Below are 13,619 nucleotides of genomic sequence, written 5' to 3'. Positions count from 1 at the left end.
GCATTTTTCAGATATTTGTGTTGTGGTTCAATACACTGCAAACCACAGATGGAATGAGAGCTGAACCACCACCTACAGCTTAAAAGAACAATTTGCGCCTGGTGTAGCCACATGTTTTTATTAACATTATTGTTATCTACGTGGAGCAAGAAAAATTCCAGGGAACGATGCTTTAGAATATACTGGACAGATTGTTTTGGGGAGACTGAGCACATCAACTTTTAAAACTTCCTTGACATACCAAAGCCATGTTTAGTTCACATCCTAATCTCATTCTAACAAAGCAGGGCTGTACTTGGAGGGCAAATGCTTTACTCCTCATCATGCAGAGTGTACTTTATTACAATCACATGCGAATAGATCATATTGTCTGGGGGGTGGTGGGGAGGACAAGTCAGGGTCAATAATTTGACAATGTCTTGCACTTAAATTCATAATGCTGCAGGAGTGTTACTTGTCCTGAAATGGAAATTGAACAAAGCACTGTTAAACATTAGTATTTGGTTTGAATTATCTGAATATTAAGCGAGCCAGTACAAAATGACAAATTTGATCACTTGGAGGACACTGATCCTCTCACCCTCTCTATTCCATTTCCTGAAATTAAATGTGTTTTTACTGTTAAATATTGATAGGACAAAGCTATTTTTACCTACTGGTTGTCCTGGATCAGACCCATGTGACCAACCTATCTGCCCCAGCTTGCCAAGATGGCATGACAAAGCAATCAATACTAACCCATAAGGAATTGACTTAAAACAAGTAATTCTGGTCTGTCCAATCTGCAGTGACTTGCAACTGTCATGTTCTTCTTAGCAGTCCATCAGGATTAAAAGATCCCTTTGTTTTACTCCTGTTTTGCGGGTTTTGAGGTGGCTTATGAGGGAACTGCAGACTCTTCCATATCTGGGGCAGGAGGTGGTTGACGGGGCAGTTGGTGGAGAGTTTGTGAGTCCTCTTCTTTGCTGCTCACATGGAGCCCCTACGTGCTCCCAATGCATGTCCGTCAGTTTCTCTATGCCTTCCAGAGTGCTTCTTCTCCACTTTGAGCAGTTGTGGGACAGATGTTCCCAGGAGCCAATGGGGATGTTGCATTTCTTCACGTAAACCTGTTCACCCATTCCTGGAATGAAGCATTAGGAAGAATAGTCAAGAAAGGCTCTTTGATCATCAGTGGCAGCAGGTACTTAAAAATTAGCTTGTTTCATCAGATTAAAAATTTCTGGGATCCCCCAGAAACCAGGGTGACTTCAGGAGTAAAAGCAAAATAAGGCTGGAAATCTGAAACGAGGAGATAATATGCAGGAAATGACCCTTAGAGCAGGCATTATTGAGAGAGAAACAGCTAGTGATTCAAGTCAATCACATCACAGCTCTTATTTTTTTTAAAAAATTATCAATCTGGAACATTAGCTCTGTTCCTCTTTCGTCAAGTGTTGCCTGACCTTCATGTGGAGACCTGAATCCATTGACTTGGACGTTATATGATTGAGGAGCTCCACCTCACCACTACACTAGATTGATACTTGCAAAAGTTGGACAGGGAACACTTGTATCCTCTGAAGTTTGGAAGAGCATATAAGCTCCCACAGGGTTTTGACAAGGTGGATGTGGAGAGGATCTTGCTTGCAGGAAAATTCAGCATTACGGAGTCACCCATTTAAGACACGAGGCAATTTTATTTTCTCTTGGATCTTTGTGAATCTTTAGAACTCTCTTCCTCAAAGAAAGCAGAGTCTTTAGTTTTTCTATATGTGGCACAAATAGATAGATTCTTAGTACGCATGAGGATGATACCTTACAGAAGTGAAATGGGAATGAGAGTTTTTTTGTTGTTTCAAATATAAACTTTATTTGTAAAAAAATATATATGCAAGAAATACAAAAAAAAGTGCTTGGCATTCTTTACACTCATAGTGTTGTCCAGTGTATACATTCAGTGTTGTCAGGTTAATACATACTATGTACAAAGCACCAATACCACTTTGGATCCTTTGGACAAGACACACTTTGTGTTTGAGGGGCTGTTGCACAGAACACAGCTCCTCAGAGTCCAGTGGCAGTCCTTCCCCCACAAAGCCTTTGTGTTGGCGGCACCAAGTTTCAGTACCTACTCCTGCAGCCTGCAGTGGTCCAGGAGGCAGCATTCCCTTATGGACATCCTACACTGGAAGACCAACAAATTTCGGGCAGACCAAATTGTCTATTGGTGATCTTCCAGCACCACTTAATGTTGGATATTAGGAGTTTTTTTTAATTTCAAAAATAAACTTAATTCAGAAAAAATATATATGAGAAATACCCAAACAGTGCTTGGCTTACATAATATTCATATGTTTTTCAGTGTATACATTCATAGCATTATGGGGTATATACATTTATAGTGTTAGCACATTCTACATAGAAGGCACCATTGCCACGCAGAGTATCTTTAAGTAATACAAGGAGGTCTTTTAATTTCAAAAGTAAACTGTATTCATAAAAAGTATATACCAGAAAAACAAAAACAGTGCATGGCTTTCTTTACATTCATAGTGTCGTTCCGTCAGTACATTCATAGTGTTGTCAGTTCTATATATTTTTAGTGTTGGGACACTCTGAGTACAAAGCACCAATGTCATTCATGTGACCTTCTGGGGTGATGCAACTTCACGTGTTTGAGAGGCTTCTACACGGGCCCCAGCCTCTCGGTATCTAGTGGCAGCAGGACCAGAGATTTGTAGGCCTTCCCCACAAAACCTATGCATCGGCTGCACCGACCTTCAGTGCATCCCTCAGCACGTACTCCTGCAGCCTGGACTATACTAGTCTGCAGCATTCCTCACGGACATCTTGTACTGGAAAACTGACAAGTTTTGGGCAGAACAAAGTACATCATTCACCATGTTGATGGTCTTCCAGCAGCACTTGATGTTTGTCTTGGAATGTGTCCCTGGGAACAGCCCATAAATCAGAGAGTCCTCTGTTATGCAGCTGCTTGGAATGAACCTTGACAAAGACCCTTGCATCCTTTTCCAGACCCTCTTTGCAAATAGACAGTACACAAAGAGTTAGACAATTGTCTCAACATCAACACAGCCGTCTTGAGGGCAGTGTGCGCTGAGGGTGAGATGCCAACTGTACAGAAAGGATCTGACAGTAAGGGTCCCTTTCACTGCCAGCTAAATGAGGACTAGGTGCTTCTTGGTGAATCTTGGGGATGAGTTTTGACAATGAAGAGCTTGTCCACCAAGGACAGGTAGTGCAGCAACGTCCAACAGAACAGACCATTGTGTGGCAACAAGGCCAGGCCCATCCTTCACAGCACCAGGAATAGGTAGAACCTAAGCATGCAGTGATACTTGTGTTTGCATGGTTCAGATCCACTCATGACTTGATGCATCCACACATCAAGGTGGACATCAAGTCGAGGGCCATGTTGGGTACATTTCCCACCTTCCCCCCAACCCCCATCTGTTTTCTGGTGACATGTGGATCATGGCCCATTGGACACCCTCCATCTTATATCCCCAGATGAAACAAGGTGGCTCTGGTGACTGCAGAGGATCTGGGTATGATCCATACCTGTGCCAAGTACAGCAGCACTAGGAGCACCTCACACTTTGAAGTTACAATTAGATCAGACATGACCTAATTCAATGGCAGAGCTGGTGTGAAGGCCAGCTGGCCTAGTCATACTCCTCATTTGCATCCAGGGATGTTCATATGTACTTGCTTGCTCTGACTGTCAATAACTGTAGGGCTACAGGTAAATGTGCTATTCAAATGACTAGAGATTGCAGTTTAGATGGCAAAAACTTTGCAGTTTTGTCCAGTAGAGGTTTTATTTGCATTTGGATGATTGGGATTGGGTGAAGTATAATTTAGATTTCTCTCAGTTTAAACAAAAGCAGAGAGTCAGTTGCCATTATGGCCAATGGTGTTTTCTAAACCACCTACCCATGCTTACTACCAGTTTGCTCCAGGTACAACATTCATGGTCCAACAGGCAGCGGTGACTCTTGCCCTCCTATATGCTCCTGAGACCTGGACTATGAACAACGGGTACCTCAAAGCACTGGAGAGATACCACCAATGCTGCCTTTGCAAAAAACCCCCTCACCAATGAAGCCCTAATTACATTCAGTCAGCTACACTGGGCAGGCCATATCACATGCATACCTAACACCAGACTCCCGAAACTCTGTTCTGAGTTCTGCCATGGGAAGAAATTACCATGTAAACAGAGGATAGGGTTCAATGGTGTACTCAAAGCCTCCTTGAGAAAATCCGACATCCCCACTGACTCCTGGGAATGTTTGGTTCATGACTGTTCAGTGAAGGAAGAGCATGTGGGATGCTATTGAAAACCTTGAGTTCATGCACTGGGAGCACATAGAAGCCCTGTGTAGGGAGGATACCACCTCACAAACTAACCACCCACTGCCTGTAAGGCCACTTCCTGCCCAATCTGTGAAAGAGTCCGTGGTTCGTGCCTTGACCTCATCAGCCACTTCAGAACCAGGGTGGAAGCAAATCATTCTCGGTGCCAAGAGACTGCCTCAGAAGAAGAAGACAGGAGGAACTATTAAGTGATTACCACTCATTGCTCAAATAATTAAATATCAGTACAAAATTCACACTGAATTGGAAGCCAGATTGGCAGCTGTTCCATATAAATGATCTCATGGTATCAGGTATATGCATGACTGCAAAAAATTTGTTTGTTGCTCCAGATTCCAGCATCTGCAGTCTCTTGTGTTCTCAAAAAAAATCTGTAATTCTCTTTTAAGACTGATTCGATTTTGACATTTATAGCTTTGCAATATATATATATATATATATATATAAAAAACAAGATTGTCTGACTTACCTTACCAGGACAGAGACAAATTATACTTTAATATTTCTCATTTCTTCTTGTTAAGTGGCTTTTAACTTCAGATTTTTCTCTCTGTAGTCTTGATTGATATCAGAAAATTTGTGCGTAGGTTCTGTAATAATTACCGTAATGTTAAACATATTACAACATTGTAGCACCCATAGTTCAAGGAAAACATTCAAAATTTCAGTATTTTTGTGCTTATCATGCAAGAATATTATGTCAGTAGGTCATAATTTGCTATGCTGGCTGTTTGCAGTTAATTAGACATGTTTACGTTTTTAGGCTCTTGAAAGTATACAGATAAACATCCAATGGGGAACAATGAGACCCATGTGAACAAGAGTGTCGGCTTAATCACTTAGACTGTGGGGTTATATGAATACCAAGTGTGGAGTGAAACATAGAGTGGGGGATCTCAATGTTTAACCAATTCCCTTCAATTACACATCAACATCAACCGTGGCTTTTCATATCTCCTTCACAGAACTTTTGAGGGATGTGTGGAATGGCCCTTGTGGAAAGAAATTGGTTAAGCTATTGCCAATGTTGATTGCATGAAATGGGGAGGTTAACTTTCAGTCAAATTAACGACATAGTATGATGGGAAAAGATAGAAGTAAGTTTAAAGGTAGACAAAGATTTCTGCCCGAGAGGCTGTTTTCACCGTTATGTTCACAACCATTTACCTTGTCTCACCATTGAAATGCATGGAATGTCATGAAGTCGGTATGGTACTGAATGCATGCAATTCTGAGACATGTGGTGCATTTCTCCGTTAAATCCATCAGGGTCTATGAGCCATTTGCTTATTTTGTGACATGGGAAGCTGTCAGATGGACTTAGTAAGAATGGATTCTGAATCTCAAATTAAATAAAGCTGAGTTGGAGAAGCATAAGCAGAGCAAGCTAGCTGGACTGTAGTATGGCATTCTTTGGATTGATAATGTATATACTTGTTTAAAGAAAATAAAACAAATGTCTCTCAGTTTATCAGTTTATTTGCTTTTTTTAAAGAACAGAAATGATTTGCAAAACCGTCCCTGCATGGAATAAGCACTAATTTAGACTGGTATTGACTTACCCTTTTGAGAATGATAGTTCTTTCCATGCCTGTCTGAATATTTTGACAACACATCATGCCTAAGTACATCACATGCTACACTGTTCTTTCATAAAATACCCACAAATTGGTCTTCTATATACAAATAGCAATTAATGAAGTCTTCCCCATAAATAGATTGGCATTACAAATATTGTTAAGGAGAGATACACTGTCAGGCAATTTAATTCCCATTGTGTCTCTTTGTTGTCCAAGTAATGAAATATATAAATGATAGGATTCATCTTTTGTAATTGCATCCGCATCCAACATTTGTGGTCAATCACTTATCTACAAAAATTAGACCTTTTAATTGCAAGTTTCATGTTTATTTAATAACTTTTAATAAAACCTCAGCAGACCCAAAGAGACCCTTTCACATCAATTTCTTTCCTCTGGTACAATACAGCCTGTTCAGGTGATCATATTATAAGGAAAGGGGACAACACTGAACATTTTTTTTTGTTGCTGACAAGTTAGCATATGATATTAATTTAGAATTAAAATAGAGAGACACTTGTAATTGAGTGCGATTGCTGATGATATTGGAATCAGCTTCTATAGGTTGGTGGAGGACATGCTTCAGGACAAATTGGTGTCTGCAAATCCTCCGTCAGCCAAATTGACACAATCATGTTCTATTACTCTTTCTACAGTGTGCCAAGCTTGTCTCTTGGCCGTTTCCTCCCAGGTCATTAAGTCCTATGCAGCTTGATGTAGTCCTTGTTACAGAGGTTGTGATCACCTATCTTCTTACTTCTTTGTACAGAATTCTCTCAGACAGTTGATTGTTGTCCAGACTTAGTGAAGACAACCCAGATCATTTGCTCTGTGCTGGCATGGCTCCATGCTTTGCATGGCTGCTAGTCATACTATGTGTTGTTCATCTTGCCAGTGATTTCATTCCCATAATGGTGTATAGGTAGCGTTACTGCAGGTAGTTAAGTCTTTATGGTTACAGCAGAGACTCTAACAGGATTAGGAGACAAAGAAACACAGCAGCTCCATAAACTTGGAGTGTTGTAGTCACTTTGACCTCTGTTTTGTCGGAAGTCTTTTTAACTAGCATCTCCATAAATTATTATCTCAAAAAGAATGTGTTTAATAAAGAGTTAAGGAAGTCGCTGTCAGTATTACAAAACTTTGTATTTGCAGCACTGACTCTAGATGAAGCTCACTACGTGGGTTAGCATGAAATTAATAGGAAAGAAGACATTGGTGCACCATTTTAGAGAGAGCTCTTCGCTCAACTGAGTATATTTGTAAATAATGCTTTATAGATTATATCTATATACGTTATGGCAACATCATGACCACTTTGATCACTTTGCACTGCAATGGACTCTTTTTGTTCTCTCTGTGTTCTTTCTTGTATAATTTTGTACAGTTTATGTTTAATTTATGCTTTTCTTGTGAATGTTGTATCTCGAATTCTCTGTGCCTGTGATGCTGCTGCAAATAATTTTTTCATTGCACCTGTGCATACATGTACTTGTGCATATGACAATAAACTCGACTTTGACTTTACTTCCTTTTGTGTAGTTCATGAAACTTTGCACTGTGTGACGTATTTTACCTTACTGAATAAACTTTCTGTATCTTCACGGTGAATCTCTGAAGCACAAATCCCTGTGTTGCACTGATTTCCCAAAAACACATGATTTGGTGCTGTTGTAAAGAACTCTTCTTGGTCATTGTATCATACCAGCCCTTTACAGTTGTCCACGAAGGATATATTTAATTGGATGGGAAGAGCAAATATCTGACACAGGCAAGAATGAGCTTCTGTGTTGTCATTGTATATGGTGAACTCTCCTCCACCTCTTTGGTTTGGGATGTGTATTAATGGTAAACATTTTTTAATGAAATTACTGCTTGCAGCCTATTCTCCTTTAGTGCACAAGGACATATCACTGAATTCATAGCACACAAGGCTGTCATGTCTGTCACTCAAACTCAATATGTATTTATACTCAAAAGTCCTGTTTAATTTCTAAGCTAAAAGTGGGGAAACTGGGAAATTTGTGGAAATCAAATTGTGCAGAAGCGTCTTGATTTTTGGTCTGGTTTGGATTTGGGGAAAGTGGGAATTTGGGCTCAACAGCTAAGTTTTAAAAATCTAATAATAAATTGCTTGTACTAATCTTCCTGGAGCTGAGTGGCCTTGCTGCCTTCAGCTCTGTAGAAGCACTGTTATCTCTTGTACTATTACTGAGTCAGACAGTTGTGGGTTTAGGTTACACACCATGTTCTTGAGAATATAATTTCATTGTAGTGAGGAGGATGTTCTGCACTGTCATAGATGCATCTATTTCAAATCAAGCTCCACCTGTCTTCTGACTTGAATACAACATCCTGCAGCTTTATAGGAACATGAACCTGGAGTTTTATTTTCCTTTATTCTGACCAAGAGTTTTCCTCTAACCAACATCAATTAAAAAAATGTAGAATCAATGTAGAACCTTGCAGTGTGTAAATGGGCTTTTACATTTCATTTGCTGCAACTGTGACTAAACTTTAGTTGTACTTCATCAGCAGTGAAGCAGCTTGGGGTGTTCTGAGATCATGAAAAGTGCTATATTAATAAAAACTATTTCATCCCTAGTTAAGGAGGCAAATTTAGAATTGTACATAAAACCTCCAAATACTGCTTCCCTCCACTGCCTCTGAACACATGCAAATGCATTTCCAAGTGGACTAGACTTCATATCGTTCCATGATGCATGCCAAATAATCTTAGAGAACTTTTGACTCAAAGTAATCAGCTTTTTCATGTACAATTCAAAATAATTTTATACTAATCTATGTTCAACAGATTAAACTGATCATCAACTCTTGCGTGCACTGAGCTGCCAGTGTCCCCACTCTCCCGCTTCCCTCTCCCCTCCCTTCCATTTCAAATTGCAAAGTGACTTGTCAGAAGGTTGGGGACTGTCAGAAATCTATTGCTTCCTGTCTCTTGCCCTATGAATTTAACACTATTATAAGGAAGGTGGTTTTAGGAGCCAAAAGGAATACGGTTTCCACATTATTTTAATAAATCTATGTTCAGATTAAAATTGAATGGGATGAAGTGTTTTTTTATCAGCTGCTTTCAGAAATGGGTTTTGTATTATCCTGCCTGGAAATATATCACCTTTCCTTTGTCATTGCTGGATCAGAATCCTGGAACTCCCTAACCAAAAGTGCCGTGGGAGTATCTTCAGCAGAAGGACTATAAATGTTCAAGAAGGCAGCTTGCCACAATCTTCTCTAGGGTACTTGGCTTATCCCATTATCAAATAAAAAGGTTAGCCATAAACAGCTTGCAATAATATACCTCCCATCACAGATCTCATTGAGAAGCAGTCCATGATGGTATTGCTGTGCATCCCATTCCAGAATCTTATGACTATAATAGGTTCTAAACAAACCCCCATATTGCCAATGAATAATTAATGTCATTCAACAAATGCTTTGTAAAGAGCATAAATTTAGACTTTTGCCTGTTGACAGGTTAAACCTTTGGGCAGCATGCAGCATTGCAACAGGTTGAGTTGCTGGATTAGATTGGGTCCAAAAGAGATGTTTATTCTTCAAGTTATTGTGTGCTAGACACTGATAGAGGCTGTATTTGTCAGTTCAATGGACCCTTGCAATTAAAATTTTTGGAACACAGGCATTTCTACAGTTGGCTGCAAGCTTACTGGATGTTGTTTGCATTGTTTTTACTAAAATTCCAAAAGTGGACAGAAAATTCTTTGTAAAATTCTATCCCAGACTTTGAATGTGGCTCTGGGCATCATACTTCTGAGCCTTATATTTTTGATTTTTCTTCACCATAAATGCATTCTGGTAAAATACAGCAAGCTGCCAAGAAAATAGCATTTCAATCATTTTAATGTCTTACAAAACGTCCTGCCAACAGTGAAGATTTGCAGACTATCTCTGGGTTATAAATGATGCATTTTTTTTGTTACCCATAATGAAGAATGTATTAGCCAAAATGCAAAGTTAGGCAGATGTACAAAAGTTTGATGTACGGAATAAGAAATAGGCAGGCTCCATTAGGGCTACAAATTTCCCCTTAGTACTGTGCCATCAAGTAGATCAGTTACTTATTTGGCATGTGAGTGTGTTGTTAGTTGAAGATTAAATTAGATCATATTTCAAAATTCTTCTTGAAACAACTAGAATCTAGATAAACTGTGGACAAAACCCCTGAATAAAAATCAACAATGTTACATATATGGTGATTGTGACATTACTCTCATGCTTCTGAGATCAAATGACTGGCTGCAGGGGCAGACAGCCACAATGCTTTAGAGTAAGATGCCTAACTGGAATTATATTTGAATGCCAGTCTAAATTGGCATTTGGACCTAATGCTTTTAAATTTTGCCAGTCTGAGCTGGGTCATGTATTGAAGGGGAAGGAAAATTTTCTGGAAACGTGTCCTTTTCCACACTGTACAGATGTGCCTTCTGTAACACAGACCAAGGAACTCTTAAGCATTTAATGTCTACTGTGATCAGACAGAACAAATGAACAATTAAAAGCCTCTGGTGCCTGCAGTTTTCTTGCCTGTAGTTGTGCTGAGTAGCAACACTAAGAGTTGTTTCTTCTGCCAAATCTGTGTGTCAGTTACACTCAAGTTGATATTGTTTTTCTCTAAATAAGATCTATAGAACAAAATTATCAGAATAGTAATGGCAAAATAAAGATTCAAAAACATTCAGGTGTTTAAAAAAAAGACAATCCCCTAAATCCAATATTTAAAATTTTTCTGATTGATAAAAGGACTTTATGTGATTATGTGATTGTAGACAGTTTCTGGCTAGCTGTGCTTTTTGGGATCTTGTAAGAAACACTGAGCTCCTGCTTTCACTTCATTGTGGTTTCTGGATTAAAGTGTTTGGTCAATATTCTTGGTCATCAGATTAATGGCTGCCGCTGGTGCAAAGTCAGTTTACCACTGCATTCAACATGGGATGTTGAGTTCTGTATTAGGGAAATCAATTTTGGAGTAAAAAAAGATTTGAAAATTACCAAAAAAAAGTTGATAGAATAGGAGAGAATTCCTTTTAAACTTTACCTGGTAGACAAAAAAGGAACTTGTTGCCACAAAGCATGGTTGAGGTGAATCACAGAGAGGCTCTTAAGAGGCAGCGAGATAAATATGCGCAGGGCAAATGGATAGCAGTAGATGAGGTCAGTACTAGATAAGGAGTAGTGAGGATGGGTTTGTAAAGCGTACCTTCCAGAATAGCATGTTTTTCTATTGACCAACAGCACTGATGTTTTTTGGCACTTATCAGCAAGGGAGGAACTTTTCTTCAAGGGATTAAGTTGCTGCAATCAAGAATTAAATAATTAACTCTGGAGGCACCCTTCTTGATAGATGCCTGTGCAGTGGCAAAGACCCATTTCAGGATAGAGCCATACTGCACAGAAGTAGGACCAACTTATCTATGCCGACCAAGATGCCCATCTAAGCTAGTCCCATTTGCCTGTGTTTCAACCATATCCTTCTATACCTTTCCTATCCATGTAAAACCTTCCCTATCCATGTAAACATCCATGGATATTTCTTTCGAACTATTGTTTGAGTTACTGCTAACCATAAACACAGTGGGCAACTAAGTCAAAGTCAAGTTTATTGTTATATACACGAGTCCATGTATGCACAGGTGCAATGAAAAACTTACTTGCAGCAGCATCACTGGCACATAGCATCATATAAGCAGCATTCACAAGAAAAGCATAACAGTTACATGTTCAATCTCTGCACTGAATGCACTTGTTAAATAAATCAGATGAAATAGTGAGTTGTAAAAAAAGTATCCTGGAAGATGATTCATCTTCCTGCTGTGGCATTGTCATTACTGGTGCTGCTTCTGAGCACCACTTACAGACATTATTTAGGCAATCCAAGGGCAAGAGAAACCTTATACTCATCAAGCCATTACAGCATAAAACATGTCTCTGCAGGACACTGCTAAAAAAGGACATTACTATGATTTGACCATCACAGGAGTATCACAAAGGCTAGACTGCTGGCTGAGACTGTGGTGAAGTGCAAGTCTTAGTTTCAAGCTAAAATATGTTCTTTCAAAGTTTTACAGCTCCACATATAGCCCTACTCCTTTTAGCTAGTCCATATTTTTGACAGTGTCCTCCACAATACCAATTGAATTTAGTAGATGGAAAACAAATAAAATTGCAGATGCTGGAATCTGAAACAAAAACAGAAGTGCTGGAAGAACTCAGCCAGTCAGGCAGCATCTGTGGAAAGAGAAACCAGGTAATGTTTCAGGTTAGAGACCCTTTATCAGTTCTTCAGTTAATATTGGAGGCATGGGAGATGGCAGATGATAAACTGCTGGAGGAACTCAGTGGGTCAAGCAGTATCTCTGGAGGCAAAGGGATGGTCAACATTTCGGGCCTTGATCCTGCATCAAGACTGAGAATGTAGATGGAAGATAGCCGGTATAAAGAGGTGAGAGAGAGGGGTGAGACAAGAGGCTGGCAGGTGATAGGTGGAACCAGATGTGGGGAGAATGATGGGCAGATGGAACTGGGTGGGGAAGGCAAGAGGGAGCTGAGACACAGGCTGGTATGTGATAGGTGGAAACATAAGGAAAAAATGGGCAGAAGGAGCTAGGTGGGGAAGGGGACAGGAGGGGAAAGGATAGAGACTGAGGTTGGTAGGTGATAGGTAGAACCAGATAAGGAAAGGATGATGAATAGATGGAAACAGGATGGGGGAGTGCAGTGTATCTGGGTAATGAGCAGGGAAGAGATGGAAAAAGTGAACAATGGTATACATATTGAACTTCCCAGTTTCAGGTACCTCACACCCCCTTGTTCCCTTCACGCTCCCACCAGCTCCCCAATGGTTTATCTCCCTTTGTTCAGCTTTTCCATTCCTCCCCCTCCCCTCATTACCTAGATTCATCACCCTCCCCCACCTGGTTCCATCTGTCCATCACCCACATGCCTGAATTTCTTCTCCCTTGGTTCACCTCCTCTATCATCTCCCCCACCTGGTTCCATCTGCCTATTATCCCTTCCTTATCAGGTTCCACCCAACCTCTGTCTCACCCCTCTCTCTCAGTTCTACACACTGGCTATCTTCCCTCAGCTCTCTCAGACCCGATACAGGGTCTCACTCATCCTTTGCCTCCACAGATGTTGTTGGACCCGCTGAATTCTTCCAGCAGTTTATCTTTTACTTCAGTTATTATTGTTTATTGTATTATTTGTAGTTTTCTGTATGATGCAATTATCTGACTTCTTTTGTCACATATTGTTGAGCTGCACACTGAGATATATTGTTTCTGAAGGCGTCATTCACTTTCCTTTGGCCTGATTCTCCATGTGCTGCAGAGCATTCTTGGCTGAAATGATGAGTGACAAGACAAGAACACCCTAAAGTCCTTTCACCCAGCCTGGAAAATATCTGGCCTTTGTTTGGGGTGATCCCAAAGTGGCGTGGCCGAGACAAGACCTGTGTATATGGAAAACTGTATACACGAGTCCTGTTACACGATGTCATCGTCATTAAGAGGAAAATGACAATGCAGGCATGAAACACTGAATTCTTATATTCTTATACACTGAAAACTAGTTTCAGTAAAAATTTGGTAAAGTACTCCTAATGTTTAGTTCATTTTC

This window comes from Pristis pectinata, chromosome 22, assembly GCF_009764475.1.
Source record: "Pristis pectinata isolate sPriPec2 chromosome 22, sPriPec2.1.pri, whole genome shotgun sequence".
NCBI classification, from domain to species: domain Eukaryota; kingdom Metazoa; phylum Chordata; class Chondrichthyes; order Rhinopristiformes; family Pristidae; genus Pristis; species Pristis pectinata.
Note: the sequence above shows the minus strand (reverse complement) of the source record.